Below are 16,602 nucleotides of genomic sequence, written 5' to 3' on the forward strand. Positions count from 1 at the left end.
TGAGTCAGACCAGCTGTACAGGGTAGGATGCACACAAACACAAATGTTTCAGACACAAGGCTTTTTTGTTTTCCTCCCTCCTTCCACAGCTGCCCAGCATACTTCAGATTTACTGGAGGCAAACATTGCTAGGGCGTAAATGCAGAAGCTTCTCTAACCTCAAGACCAAAATGTGAGAATAAATCTTTGTATCCTCCAACCTTTTAGCTTTGAAAAAGCCCAGCAAATGCCATGGAGGGAGCTTTAACAAAGGAGGTCAAAAAGTCCATCTGGATCCCTCTGCATCCTAGTCATTCCTAGAGCTACCCTTAGAATAGAGATCCATAGGTTAATTTATCACTGTGTAAATAAAATATCCCCCAACTTCTTTTACCACTAGCCTTTCTATCTTAAAATAAATATCCTTTGGTTGAGCACAGCTGAAGAGCATCTAAGGTTTATATATAGTTTCTATTGTATCTGTATCTGTTTCTATTGTTACTGTATCTGAGTGGTGAGGAAAAGGTCAAGGCAAAATGATTTTATTCTCTCCCCAGTTAGAAAAATTGCTTTGTGTGTTTGTTTGGGGAGGGGGGGAGAGAGGTGGAGGGGGGAGTTCGGTCTTTTTTCCTCTTACAGAGCTCTGCTTCTTTCAGGTTGTCCACACTTTCTTTTCTCTTTTCTACAGGTTGAATCCTCAAATATTTCATGGAATTAAGTAGAACAATTCATGTTCTTATCTGGCAAAGTTTTTCACTATCTTTTTTGGTTTTTTTACTTTCTCAAAGAATGTCACTTGAGAATGCTTTAACTGTTCTGGCTGTTTGATGTCTTTACTCTGCAGGATCTGATTGCACCCTCCATCGTGTGGTCCATTTGTCCATCCATTTGTCTATACTTCCTGCATAGACAGCTGTCCCTTCAATGAATTTGGGACCCTATGGGGACTGCTGAGGATTTTACAATGAAGCTCCAAGCACCTGGCTTTCTGATTCAGATTCTTCATTTTTACTTCAGATGGTATTTTTTGTAATAAACCACCACGATTTCCATGAACTTTATTTCATGATGGATCTACATTTTTCTTCTGAGTCCAGCCTTTTTTTATCCATTTTCCCAACATTTTCTAATTGTTTAGAATTTATCATTAAAACCTCTGTATTTGATACAACTGCCTAAATAATGTTTGTGTTTCTTATATTCCCTTCCATTTGCTTCTCCTTTTCAATGTCTGAGAGGCTAGCAGTTTTTGTGCCAACAGCATATAAACATTGTGTAAAGGAAGACACACTCTAGCAGTTACATGTGGCATAGCTGGAGTCTTGGGCACTGGAAGGAGCCTGTTGCAAAGGGACAACATGCCAGTGATGTCCAATAACTCTTAGACCCTTCCTCAGGAGGATGTCTGACCATTGCCACAGTCAGATGGATAGAAAAGCAACATGCAGTGTGTCCTAATAGCATATGACGTCTGCAAGCAGCAAATGTTATCCAAGTATTTTTAGGGGACCCCTGGTACAGAACATTAGTACCATAATACTTGAAAGTAGATAGCTCGTCTTCTTGACAATAACCAGGCTGACAACAATACACAGGAGCTGTGGCATTTCTAGTAATCAGGGATGTGGTAATAGCCTTGTCAACTTCTTTAGGAAGGCTATGAATTTTGCTCCTTGACATAGATGTTTATCACTTTTTATTACATGCAATTCTGTACCAGCAGGTCAGATTATCCTTATTAGGAGTTAACCATAGTATGATAACCTGGAGGTCAGGGCTTCCCTGTGCTGGAAAGTGTGGAGGTACAACAAAGAATGGTTGCTGTCCCAGAAGCCTGACACTCAAACTAGAGGGCAATTGGCTAGAAAGGTGATAAAACTAACAGCCTTGGGCAGCAGAGGGAAAATGAAACAGTGAAGAGGCAGCCAGGAAAACAAGGATCACATTAAACCAGGTGTGAGCTGCAGGAGATTTTCTTCAAGTTTCTGAAAATGCCTTACTGATACAAGAAATCTTCCAATAGATTGAAATTTTACTCTAAATTCGGTATGTATGTTATGAACACACATGGTAATGTAGTATGTTTCCAGACTTTTCAGAAAAGGAAAAGTAATGACCCAGAATATGTTTGGGCATCAGTTGCCAAAAAAAAAAAAAAAAAGTAATCCTTTATCATTAGGCTAAGTACCATTTGAATACAAAGGTAATTCATCCTTAATCTCTTCCTTGTATACTTATCAAAGTCACTATGTAGGGAAAAAAATGCTGAGTACATCCATGGTACCCCTCTGTCAGGGACAGATTGTTTCCCACAGTTCACCTATTAATATTTTTCCACTCTACCTGCAAAAGGACTTTGCTGTTCTTGCTCTGAATGTCAGGAGTAGATTTGTAGTAGCCTCTGCTTATTTCTGTTTTCCTAGGCCCTGTTTCTATTGAGCTACATAGTTTTTCTCTATGCAATAAGTTTATGGCCTTCAAATATTGCCGGTTTTTGTTAATATGATTTTAACCAAAGAACACCTGTTCTTCTTGATTTACATGTTTATCCATTCAGGTCATTGATCATTTTTTTCTCATTTTTGTGCACAGGCCTGATAAAGACAGTGTGAGAATCTTTTTAGCAATATAAGGCCTGGGCCTCATTGCAAAAAAGCTGCTGACATGGCTCCTGTGATATACTCTGAGAGATCTACATCTCTTCAAACCAAGATGGGATGTCTTTGCACGTACCTGCTGTCTTCTGCTCACTTACTACAGCACACTCTTCAAAGAAGTGTTATGTGCTCCCTGCATGTAATACACTAAACAAGAGAAATTACAGATTCGTTAAAACTGTGGCCAGAAATACTAGCTTTACGCATAACAGTTCCACAAGCTTTGAAACATTCATTTAAAAGCAATCCAAAGAAAGACTGCAATGGTGAGAGGCCGGGTGGGAAGGGAGAAGCCAGCAGACAAACAAACGTTTGGAAAACTTAATAGAAAGTCTCCTGCACTTTCTTCCCTACACAAACACCGCACAACCTCAGAGGGGATGCGACTGGCACTTCTCATTCCTGGGAGAGATTTGCTGGGCTGTGTTGAAGCTACAGCTGCAGTGTGCCCTCTTATGGCAACACCAGTTGCTTTCTCTCTCAGTTTCACACAATGGTGTTGGGAAGGGAGGAGCAGGAGGTTGCTTTGATTTTTTTGTTCTTCTCTTTTTCTTTTCCCTGAAAAAGAGGCATGGGAAGATAATATTAACTCTGTATGCTGCGGCATGTTTAGGAAACAGGCTTGAAGCTTCACATCCAGAGCACCAAGCAGTGTCCTATCTGGCAGAGAAGATGAGATAGTGAACGAAACTAAAAGAGAGGCTAAATGTCATCAGGTTTTGCATTTGCTGATTGCACATATGGCTTGCATGCCAAGGTATATGTAAAGTTGGTTAAAGACACCACTTTTAACAGATAACATCTAGTTTGACCAAATGTTTCTGTGCTGGCTCCATTGCAAGCCAGGCTCTGCACGTTGTTCTGTATTGCTACAGCATTTTGAGTAAGACGATGACTGAAGTATTGCCAGTATTTTGTAAATATGCTATCATTAGACCTGATTTGAAGATTGTATTCCCATGGCTTCCTCTCCCTCTGCTTCTGGTACCTTGTTTTCCTCTGATGTTTTGCCTTGTTACTTCTCAAACCTCCCCCCTTCACCACCGTGGAGCCCACCATTCCAGCGCAGCACTCCCACAGCTCCCCTGCATTCCCAGCAGGACTCTTCCTCCTCTGCTCACTGAGGATGCTTCCAGTCTCACAGCATTTTCCAACCCACAAAATCATAGTTGAGGTACTCTGGGACTCATACAGCTTGTCCTTTCGCATCCTTTGTATCGGAACAGCCACATCATTCTTGCTTATTTGATATTGGCCCTCTGCTCATTGAATGTTTAAAAGCACACAGAAATCCCTGAGAGCTCAAGGCAAGAGTTGTGACTGTGGCGTTGATGCCTTTTACTGCAGTGGCTTGGCACTGTCAAATAGAAGAGGCATGGGGCAAACCTTTCCCCAGTTTCCTGGTCAGCCTTGGAGATCCGATATCTTCTGACCACTTCAAGCTTCCAGTTCCAAAATTGATCTAACCTCACGTGCATGAGGAAAAAAAATGCATTCCCCTGCCAGGCTCCTGGCTTCTCCATCAGAATAAAACCTGACACCACATGGCGGTACATGCGAGTCCTCACCGATGACACCGCATGCTCCAAGCACAGACTATTCCTGGGATGACCTGTCGTCCTGGGGTGCAGGTTCATAATGGTGCCCAGGAGCCATGCACGCACACCCTGGTATTTCCAACTGCAATGTGTTTGTGTTTCTACTTTCCCTCTGGCTCATTGCCTTTTATATTTACTTCAGCATGCCAATTCACCTTAACATAAAATAAAACAAATAAGAAAAGAGTCTAAATGCTTTTCCTGTCAATCAGGCAGCTTCTGCTGCAGCTCATTCTGCTGCATTTCATCTTCCTAAAATCTGTCTTTCATTATGATAATATAATAATGAGGCAGTTCCAATACCTCTAATTATTGATGCTAAGACTGATGATACTTACTACCAAAAGGTGAAGTGGTTTTTAGAAACTAGAAACCAACCTACAGGCTCGCTTTGGATTTCAACTGTACCAAAACCCACTGGAGTGGTGCTAAAAACTATGATAAAGCTATCGGAAATGTCACAGTTATCTCGGCCTTGCTTGCCTTAGAAATGAAGAGTATAAGGTGATGCTCTCTAGAGTTACAGGACCCAGCCCTTGAGAATACAGTTCAATGACCTTTAAATGTTCCTTTTGTAGTTTCTATTTGAAGATTTGACAGGAGTTTTGTAATTGAGTCAGCTTCTGTCACCAAGTTACAGTTTTCTATGCCACAAGTAATGCTTTTTCTGGTAGACAGAGAATGAGGATGTCAGAATCCAGCCTTTCTTATTAACCTGCACCGAAGCAGTTGAGAGTTTCACTGTTTAGCACCATTCCCCCTGGTGCGTGCTTGTTTGTTCTTCAAATCTCACATTTTACTGTTTACGGTAAGGTTTGCGCTGTGGAGGAGACTGCTGGTGGGGAAGCTCTAGGAGGAACAGAAAGGTTTCTGTGCCTTTGAGATGTTCGTTCACATACCCTCAGTTTGATAAGCAGCGAACAGATGCTTCATTTAACTAAGAACACAGACCAGGAAAGGATCTTGTGGTCTACAGGGCCCAGTCCTTTACTGCCTCTGGTAACCATAAAACATAACACTTTCTACCCTACACATCAACCTTTCTTAAGTGGTAAGTACCACTATAGCTGCTCAAATTGGAAGTTTGCTCCAGAGCTTACAGCTCTTAAAGCGAGAAAACTTCTCTTAATTTCCAGCCTGAATTTATTCATGGCTAGCTTACACTCACCTGTTCTTTACCAACAGACCTTGGTTTACAACACCTCTTCTTCCTTCTGTTTTGTCATACCCTCCCCATCCTTCTCAATGAAACTCCTTCTTCATCCTTGGGTCCTCCTCTCAGTTGCCTTCCCCCGCACCCTACCCGCACATCCACTGCCCATGGGTGCCATCCTTCATGCAGAAAGCACAGCCCTTCAACCCTCTCCTTCCCTGGGATCGGACCTGTGCGACAACCACTGGTGACCCCAGCGACAAAAGGAAGGGGCCAGGTCTGAGCCGGGAAGCTCCTCACCCCATTCTCGCCTCTGCTGCCAACGGCTCTGGGTGAGCATTTACTAGTTTCCCAGGCCGCATTTGCCTGCCTTCATTCTTCCCTTCTTGTTTTAACACACGTAGAAAATGAAGGTGTGAACATTCTTACTTGAGTCATTACCTTAAGGCTTCTGGTTTTCTTCCTTAGGTTCCCCTCCAGCAGTCCCCAAAATAAAAGAATGAATTCTAAAAGGATAAAAATAATATAGACCTGTGCAAGAAAGAGGAAAAACTCTCACCCAAACGAGTGCCAATAGCTGCCAATTCTAGTCGCTTGATTTTTGCTTTCAAGGCTGGGAAACTCTCCATATATCTGCAGGGATATAAATGAGCTGATACTGGATAACACTCAAATGAATATGTTCTATGAGAGTTGAAGTATATTTTGCAGAATATGCATACATAGTCTACTGAAAGACTATATCCAAAATTGAAACTGAGCATCTATCTCCTCTTAATAATACCACAGAGAAAACCATCTCGACGATATTCCCCCCAATTTAAGCAGAAGAAAGAAGAGGAAATTTAGGGGGAAAGGGCACTTGAAATTATACCAAGGGGAGGAGTACACAGTGGGGATACTTGGGCATTGTGGTTGGGCTGGAGCACTGGGTTGGCTCCACTTCCTCAACCATTCACACCACTGACAAGTTCCCAGGGAGCCCCTTGTTTGTGTCAGTATTCATAGAACATTCTTCTCGTGATAAAACATTATAGTTATTCAGAGTCCTGGCCCAGACAGGTGATGTCCTCTGTAACGTCACCAGATTTCGCAGATTAATCATTGTCTAATTTTTTATTTTTACTTGAAGCAGTCTCTGTGCTTTCACAACTCGTGAAGGCTGGAATGTGCCTCTGTGTGTGTGTTCCACTTGTGTATGCTCGTTTCAAGCAAGGATCTGCTTTCCCCCAAAGACATTTTGCTGTGAAAATTGTATTATAATGGATCTGTGTACATTCATGATACTGACTATGATAATTTATCTGAGGTTACCTACAAACTTCCTTTGTTTTAGTAATGAAGTCTATGGATTTGGGTAGACCTAGAAAGCAGAATATCATCAACAGTTACATGTTACTAAAAAGTGGAAATCAAAAAAATTATTTCAGGAAAGTATTTTTTAATTTGGTAGAGGAGAGAAAGGAGGGAGGGAGGAAGGGAGGGAAGGAAGGAAGGAAGGAAGGAAGGAAGGAAGGAAGGAAGGAAGGAAGGAAGGAAGGAAGGAAGGAAGGAAGGATGGATTCTGTCTTTCAGAAGTATTTTAAACTGTATTTGAAATTTTCTAAATTGGGTCAGCATGAAGATTTCTCAGATAAGAGGAAAATACCCTGCTATAATGTACAGATAAATCTGATTATGCCCACAATGCAAAGCTGTGGAATGTACAGTAACTGATTTTATTAAAGTAGGGGGGTTTCAGCTAGGAGTGCATGGTTATATTGAAGTTATGGAACTATCACATTAAGCAAGTTCTCCGATTTCCACCCCCAACCAGGAATGATATCTGAATCTATGAGCCGTCACAGCAGCTGTTTGTAAGATGTTTGAAACACCCTACCCGTATTGCTTCACCAGTTCAAAACAAGGATAGACCAAAATTTTAAGAAAGTGTGTGGGACAGATTCTCAGTGGGTAAATAAGGGAGTGGGGAGGCTTCACAGCGTGCCATTAGCATTGCCTTGTGTAACTGTCTCCTTCAATGAGGGAGAGATGAGGCCCCACACAGTCCCTCCACCTCTCCTCCGTCTCTGTCCTGGCTGCCCTGACGGAGGGATAGAGCAACAAGTTTTGCAGAAGCTAACTCAGGTAATGGGGACAGTCTAAGAGCAGCACTGCTGCAAATTTACCCCACTGCAAACACCTGATCCTGTTATCTGAACAAAGTCATTTAAAGATCACTCATATATGTTTACATAATGCTTTTAAGTGCAGTATAAACACACTGTTTGCTTTAGGTATGTGAAGGGGAGATTAAGCATCTTGTGTACTACTGGTGGTGACTGGCAGCATACCCCCCAGCTAGCTGGTCATTAGGGTGTGTGGATCATGCCATGCATTTCCCCTCCTTTGAATGCAGTCCTGGGCAAGGAAAGTCATCCTCCTCCTGTCTGTTTTCAGGCAGCTGCCTGCCTGACATCAAGCATGCCTTTTTCAGTAGCTTTGGGCAGCAGATGTCCCCAGTGGTGCCCTGGTGGGCACTGCGGGTTTACTCCTTTTCTCCACACTTCTGAGCAGGCACTGCATCTGCGTTACCTTTTATGGAACATGAATGTGGTGGAGTCTACTACTTTCCAGTGGTAGGAAGGGACCAGTAAGGTGTCTTATGGGTATAATATAGGACAGAATAGCGTGTGCGGGACTTCAGTGTTTCTGTGGCCATGCTTCCAATGGCTCTGAATTTCCATTGCTCATGGCACCATGAGGCAGCTATTGAAAATAAATTATATTAATTGAATACTGTTAGTTTAAAAGGCCTACACAATGGGATACTAGAAGTTTACCCTTGGAAAGACTCAGTATACATGCCACTGCTCTTCCCACCACCTTGAGATCACAAGAAAGCTTCACCTGACTTCTGCCAATCATATAGTAAGGTTAATGAGAGGCACTGAGGTAGGTGGAATTCAATAGTGTGTAACCTGCACAGAGTGGTTTTGCACCCACCCCGCTGCTGGAAGAGTGGCCTCTCTCCTGGCCTTCTCCCTATAGTCTGTTTAAGGGGTGCTTGGTGTGTTTGTCTAGTCACTGTGTGGAAAACCCCAAGATCTTATCTGGAGGTTTCAAGGGAACTGGGGTTCCTGTGCCCATACCAGCCTGTATGACTGGGGAGGATGGAAAGCCATTTCTCCCCTCTCCTGCCATCCTGAATCATTGTCTGTGCCATCCTTTTGCTTTCTCACAGGGGATAAAGACCACCAGGAAACACATTTAAAAATCATCTGTGGCACACAGAAGGAGAAGAGAGAAAGTTGTTGGTACATTTCAGCAAGCCTCGTTAAAAACATCTCTAGGCACTACAAAGTGCATGTTATCAATATGCATATGTGATGTCTCTGAGGCAGAGTTGCCTTTAAGGTACATATTCAGCAGGACAACATTTTCCCATGTGAGGCAAGGAACAACAGTGAATCATATGTGTGGGAGGGAAAAGCCCTCTGGCTATGTACAGTATTTATTCCCTTTTGTGTCTTGCTTCCCCCCTTCCCCTCTTTTATTAATGGCTTTTGCAATTACTGGTAACAGGGTATTGCTCGCTGGCAGAAAGCGGTGACTCCTGCAGTCGATTGTTTGCAGGAAGCTGGATGTATAGGGGAAGGAGCCGATGCTCATGCACTGGCTTTGCTCACCCCTCCGGCCCTGGAGTAAGAGCCAGCCAATGCTCTAGTTGTGTTTGGCACTTGCCTCCCCAGCTGGATGTCACTTTACTTGACCTCACATAAACACACATACAGATGTAGAAATACAGAAGGTGAGGCCTGCAGTGCACGCATTAAAAATTCCTACTGAAGATGTCAGCAGGAGGCCCAGAGAAGCTGATTTAGATTTAGAGGAAATTTGAAGGAAAAGTATGACACCCATGCCATCTTCAACCGCTGGCTGGATATAGGACTTGGGGTTTTATTTCTCACTAAAGAAGGGCTCCACTTCAAGAACGTTAGCGCTGGAAAGCAGGCAGATGTATGGGTGCAGGTGATGAATGCTATGATATCTCGGGATGTTAGCTGAGTTCCTGCTGAGCTGACAGGACAGCACTGGAGTTCAACATCTACCTAAGTGCCAATCAATAACTGTAAATGGATGTGAACAGTGATGTGGGGTCACTGTTGCAGGTGACCAAGCAGGTTGCCCATGGTTTTGGCAGTAAATTGAAGCCAAGCAAGACAGAGTACACAGGAGGGTGTAGCTGTGATGGAAGAACCCCAATGTCCCAGCAGGGAGCACATTCTGGCAGTTGGGAGGTTACCCAGGAACCATATCTCTAACAGGTCTGGGGACTGACAATGTGCTTCCCAGGGAAGGTGGCAGAGGTAAAGGGCAAGCCATTTCAGAAAAATGGCTGTTAAGTTGCTTTTAATAGAATTATGTCATCTAGGAGCAGCAAGATCCAGTACCAATGTGCATTGATAGAGAGCTTGTGCAGCTGTGGCTGTATCAGCCGTGGAAACATATATACAGCCAGGACTGAAGTAGCGGTGAGCTACAGCTTCCTTACGGTTCCCTCTTCTCCTTGCCTTCCCTCCTCGCCTTCCCTTTGTTCAGCTACGTGTGGATTTAGAGACTCCTGCTGAAGCTGAAATGTCAAAATACAAGATGTTGTATAAATAAGGGAGTATAAGTGACCTAACAAATTTTAACTCTGAATAGAGCAAAAGAATTAAGAAAGAAAGAAAGATGAAAGCTGGCATTACCGAGCTGGCAGTGCTATCATTTGCAAACACTTATATCAAGCTAACTCTGATCAGTAAGTTCTGCTGTTTGCTCCCTTTTTCCTCTTGCTGGAAAAGCAGAGGAGCACTGGCAAGAGAGGAAAGGGTAGCAGGAAAAATGGGCAGGTGGAGTGAGCAGGGTGAGGCTCACAGGAGAGGCTGTGAGTGGGGTCACAAGAGGGAATCAGAGGCAACAGCTCATTGATGGGAAAAGAGCATCTGGAAAACAACTGAAAGGTTTTGAGGCATCAGCGAGCAAAAATGGTTGGCAGTTTCCTGCCAGCATGGAAAGGATGTCATTCTTTTCTGTGGAAAATGCCCTTTTAATAACTGTCCATCAGATAATATTTCTTTGAAAATTTACAATTTTACCTGACTCTTATTTTAAATTTCTGTTGGGGAGGAATTGTCACGCAGCTGGGAGCTGACATTTCTGGCAGGCTCTTATCATTCACGTTTTCTACCTAGAGGCAAAGAGCGTGAGATCCTTCCAATCTGGGAGCTACAGCTGGGCTGACGGGGAGGCGCTGAGCCTGGCGCTTGCTTCCAGCCATCTGCCTGGAAGCCTCACACCATGGCAATTCTCTCCCCCTAGGCAAAAGTCAGGCTGACAAGAGCCTTTCAAGACAGCAACCAGCAAATCAAATAAAGTCTTTGTTCCTTCAGATTGGAATGTTTCCCTTTTTTGCCCAAATGAGACATGGATGTACAAACAATTTTGTGAGAAAAGCCTGACTCTACTGATGACCTTAGAGAGTACAAAGGTCCTTTGGTAGCTGCTTGCCTGTGCTTCCACTGGCTAAATTTCTTGACAGACCACTTATTTTGTCCCTGAATTTCACATGGTTGTAAGCAGGACCAGTTGCCCTGAGGAAAAGGCTCTCCTGTATACAGTTCTGTCCCTGGGAGCACTCAGAAACAAGGAATATGCTTGGCTTCTGCCTCCTCTGCCTCCTCACTGTGCCCATCATGGGCATCTGTTCTGCTCTTACTGTGACGGCTCTCTAGCTGACACAATTAAGCAGGGCACTGTAAAATAAGCATAGTCAGGCATCAGGGCTGATATATATAACAGACTGAAAATTTCACTGGCTACGTTAGGGACCATTAGCCAGCCTACCTGACTCCTGCAGGGTCTGTTAGTTTCTGCAGAGGGCCCCACAGACCAAGCTCTATGAGTGGGTTGACCCTGCAGACTGCTTCCCACTGGAGTAAAGCTGGAGCATCCTCTAGGAAAAGATGATTTTGAGCAACTAAGAGAAAGCTTCTTCATGATATGCCAGAAAAATAAAACTTGATGGAGACTTGTTTTTCCATTCTACTGAGTACTATGAGGTTTGGGCACTGAACTTCAAGCAGGAGGTAGCCCAAGTGGAAACAGTCCATAGGAGAGCAACAAAAATGGTCAGAGGTCTAGAAAACTGAATGCTGGAAAGACTGACTAAATAATTCCTAGTGTCCAGAAGAGAGACCTGAAAGAGGATACTGAGAGATATGTAAAACAAGGTCCTCTGTGAGGGAAAGTTAGGAAATACTGGATTGCATTTCAATTAAAAAAACAAAACAAAACAAAACAACAACAACAACAACAAATACCAAAAAAACCCCAAAAAACAAACAGATGAAATGCTAGGAAAAGTTTGGAAATTATAAGGATTAAGAATGTATTGATTGGAGAGTTTTCCAAGTAGATATCCTTGGAGATCTTTAGGAACAAGTTAGAGAAAGATCTGTCAGAAATGGCAGTTGACCTACCTTGGATAGGGGAAAGGACCAGATGACTTTTGATGTCCTTTCCAGCACGATGCTTTTCTATCCTGTGCTCTTTAATAGAAAACCCTGGGTTGGGTTTGCATGCTTTTTCTAGATGCTTGAGTTGGTCGGGAAGCAGATATGTAGAGGGAATCCAAATGTGGTGGGGGGGGAAAGACTGGTAGGAGAAGTCCGGGCAGCTTCAGACAAACTAAATGGACTGTCTGAATCCTTACCAGGGGAGACTCCAGGCAGCTACTCACTGGTTGTGCTACGATCCGGGCGCGGTCGACATGCTGGAGGGAAGGGATGCCATCCAGAGGGACCTGGTCAGGCTTGAGAGATGGGCTCGTGCAAATTGCATGAGGTTCAACAAGGCCAAATGCAGGGTCCTGCACTTGGGACATGGCAATCCCAGGCACAAATACAGGTTGGGCAGAGAATGGCTGGAGAGCAGCCCTGAGGAGAGGGAACTTGGGAGTGCTCGTGGATGAGAAGCTCAACATGAGCCAGCAGTGCGCACTGGCAGCCCAGAAAGCCAACTGCATCCTGGGCTGCATCAAGAGAAATGTGGCCAGCAGGTCGCGGGAGGTGATTCTACCCCTCTGCTCTGCACTCGTGAGACCCCACCTGGAATACTGTGTCCAGCTTTGGAGTCCTCAACACAGGAAGGACATGGACCTGTTGGAACAGGTCCAGCGGAGGGCCACGAAGATGATCAGAGGGATGGAGTACCTCCCCTATAAAGACAGGCTGAGAGAGCTGGGGTTGTTCAGCCTGGAGAAGAGAAGGCTCCGGGGAGACCTCATAGCAGCCTTCCAATATCTGAAGGGAGCCTACAGGAGAGCTGGAGAGGGACTCTTTGTCAGGAGATGTAGTGACAGGACAAAGGGTAATGGTTTTAAATTGGAAGAGGGGAGATTTAGATTAGATATTAGGAGGAAACTCTTTACTGTGAGGGTAGTGAAGCACTGGAACAGGTTGCTCAGGGAAGTTGTGGATGCCCCATCCCTGGAAGTGTTAAGGCCGGGCTGGATTGGGCTTTGAGCAACCTGCTCTAGTGGAGGTGTCCCTGCCCATGGCAGGGGGGTTGGAACTCAATGATCTTGAAGGTCCCTTCCAACCCAAACCATTCTATGATTCTATGATTCTATGATTCTATGATTCTATGATTCGATGATTCGATGATTCGATGATTCTATGCCTAAGAGTTGTATGAAAAATGTTCTGCTGGTAGGATTGATATATCTGCTATTTTGGCTTTGCCTGCACTACATTTACCTGTGTTAAATAAACAAAGAAAGTGCTCTAAGTATTGCTCTAAGATTGAATAATAAGTGGAACATTTCTTCTTTTGTTAGTAGCTTGTGTCCTTGCTTATTAAGTCTCAGGCTGAGCAGCCAAAGGGAGTGTTTGAGACATAAATGCTGGAGGGGACTCCCACTGCTGAAAGCAACCGGCAAGCAGCTTGAAATGTGCTACTTCTATTCCTGGAAGACCATGATGATCAGAACTACAAGCTCTGTGTCCTTTACTCCCTGCCTTCTCTTCTCTACCCCCTGCTCCTCCCTCATCCCCTTGAATAGCATCCAGGAATTTCAAAACTCATCCTTCACTGCAAACCAGTGACCAATAAAGGGAAATTGTTTTATTGCCTTTTTCTAACTAAATTAACAGAGATCAGTTTTGGACAAATTCCTCATTTTAGTTAGTGGTAAGATGAATACTAAGATTTCTCCTGCCTCTCTGTCTCTTTGTCTCTCAATTCACTTTTTAAATCACATCACCAAGGCTTCTACTCCTTGAAAAAATCTACAAAATGAGAAGTTTCAAGTCTATCAAGATTCATTTGCCCTTTCAAAACCAAACCTATCTCTCATAAAAAAAGAAAGGGTATGATTATTCAGTACTCTGAAAAGTAACAACTGCTTACACCAGACCATCGTGTGTCTTTTAAATCATTTCCTCATGAAAGCTTCCTCTGCCTTACCAAAGTCAAATCCTCCAGACAAAGCCAAGCTTTGTTAGTCCTAGCAAGAAACAGGAGTTCCCGTGCTATGGACAACAGAGGAAAAAATTCCAGCCCCCTTTTCATGTGACTGCTAAGATTTTTAGTCCTATCACAGCTGCTAATCACAACTGCTTGCTGTCACCCAGAGAGCAAGACACAGTCTTTCAGTCTATACCTGACACTTCACAAGAAACTAATTGGAACCAGTGCAGATATTGTAAAGCGCTCCCTTTGCAAAGCAACTGCGTGACAGAGAGCTGATCTAATGTGGAATGAGCTGTGCTATGCTTTGCTTTATAACAAGTCCCACAATTATTACCAGATGCTTGCAAATGTTCTGTAAGTCTCCCATCTACCGTTAACTGCTTCTTCCAATTTTTTACAGCATTCAAAGACTGAGGGTGCTGTTTAGCTTGTGCTGGCAAGAAAGAAAAAAAGGGAATTAAATAGCCCTTGTTCTTTTGTTCTTTCTGCTAATAGTAACAGGGATGAAACCACTTGAGTGACAGGGAAGTCCACAGTGCTACTGAGACACATGATAAGAATTTGATTTTCAGGTCTCTTATCTAAATGGTATACCTCAGCCCCAGTAATGTGAACTGCACTTCTATTTAGTCAGGTAATTGAAAAACCTGATATTTCATTGCTGGTATATGTCGTAATTTTGCAAAGAAAGAGGACCTAACTATTCAGATAATATTTATTTATACACCGATTAAATGGCTCAGACAAAAGTCTGTTGACACCATTCCCTAATATACTCCTATTTGCAGGCAGCAGAATGAAATGTATTGACCACTTCAACCTGCTTTGGAACACTGCTGGAGGATTTACCTGCAATTACCTACCGAAAATGAAATAAAAGATTAGTAGAAATGAGATGTCACTTCGGACTTATGGCTCCTGTTGCTAGGGAAACCTTAGAGTTAGCATCCTGATTAGGGCAAAAATTGCTGTAACCCAGCTGAACCTTTGTCAGCATCAGCGTTCAGCAGAGCTGCAGATAGACTTTTTGTCTGGCCAGGGACAGTGATTGCCCACTGTGATCTCCTGGTTGACTGAATAGCCCTTTCTGATGGTGCATCATCCAGACACCAGCTTACAAAGACACATAGCAGGGACTGTGTAACTGAATTATACAAATACAACACCAGTGTGATTAGATGGGTAAAAGGGAAAGGCTGATGGAGGAAGAGAGATTAATTATGTTTAATACCCACTACCTCTAGTATCAAACAATTCAGAGCTATCCAGGCTCCCAGTGCCTGCCAACCACTCCTACAAGAATACATTTCATAGAGGAAGAACAGTAATAGAGAGACATCAGTCAAGTGAGAGCTTGGCAGTAAAACCTGCAAAAGGCCTTGAAGCAGTGGAGCAAGGCCAAAGAAAATGAGAAGCATTCTTATATGCTTGTGCCTGGGCCTCCAGAGAGGAAAAACAGGTGATTATGCAGAAAGCAATGGAGGTGGGAAGGGAAAAAGCATGTTACACCCTCCTTACAGAAGGAGGTGTCACCTCCTTCCACCATCCTGAGGGAGAGACTTCTTTGTATTTCTGGAGTGTCAAAGCAACTAATTTCAGGAAATCCTGACTCTCCCACTTCCCCCCATATTGGGGAACCCCCATTCTGGCAAATCCTCTTTGAAGATCTCGGTGCCTGCAGCTTCACTTAGGGGACAAAGGTGGGTCCAGCACAGCACTCCTGATGCTCTAAGACACTGAGGAGGGTAATGGCAAGAGAACAGGTTTCAGACAAGTTCAGAGGCTTCAGAAGACAAGTTAATGCTTTTTATTTGTGGGGTTTGAAAGCTGTCAGGGATCAGTCTGTCAGCATAACTGAATTAACTGCAATCAGTACTTGGCTGGATTCGATGAAACAGATGCTGTTGTGGTTTTGTACTTAGAGATAACTTCTGCTTCAACTCTATTAGAGGTATGACTTTTAAAAATGCCCCGGTTCTCAAAAACACTGTAAGAGAGCTACTGTATTGGATGAGAAAGACGGTGGGTCATTTTGTTTTTCAAAGCTTTTGACAATATAGTGCATTGTCCATCATTTCAGCCAACACAAATACTGAAGTTGAGCTACAGGTAAATTAGAGAGTAAATCTATAAAATTATCTCATATTTAAATTATTGAATTACTTTGTCTCTGCCCTTTGTAAGAGAATCACCACCCTTAAGAGGAGAAATGCAAATACTGCATGATTAGTTCATGACCAGAAACACCAAAACCAAACCACTTCACTAGTTTTCTCTTCTTTAATGTTACCTAAGTGCTGACTTTTTAAAATAATCTGGGATTAATATCTTAAATATGCACAGACATTCTTGCATTCTTCTATCCGCAACTTCAGCACCAAAAGAAACATTATAAATGCCAGGACTGTAGGAGTGTTGAAAGGAAAATTACTTTCAGAGCTCAGGAAATACTGCTTGTCTGTGGGCTTATGACACTTACTTCTTAGAGATTTGCAAACTTTAGCACTGACATTTAATGGGTGTTAATAGTTGATCTCAGGTCTTTTTAGCTGCAGTGAGTTAACTACTGCTTCCAGCAGCCCACCACATCTTTCTGTAGTAGAATACGCCATGTTGTGCAAGGTGTGGTGAAAAGGAGGGCGAGCCTGTTCCTTAGCCATCACAGGTCACAGCTAAATGAGTCATTACACTGAAATTCTCCTGCAGTGACCCAGGTTGT

The sequence above is a fragment of the Numenius arquata genome, chromosome 4 (genome assembly GCF_964106895.1).
Source record: "Numenius arquata chromosome 4, bNumArq3.hap1.1, whole genome shotgun sequence".
Classification (NCBI taxonomy): Eukaryota; Metazoa; Chordata; class Aves; order Charadriiformes; family Scolopacidae; genus Numenius; species Numenius arquata.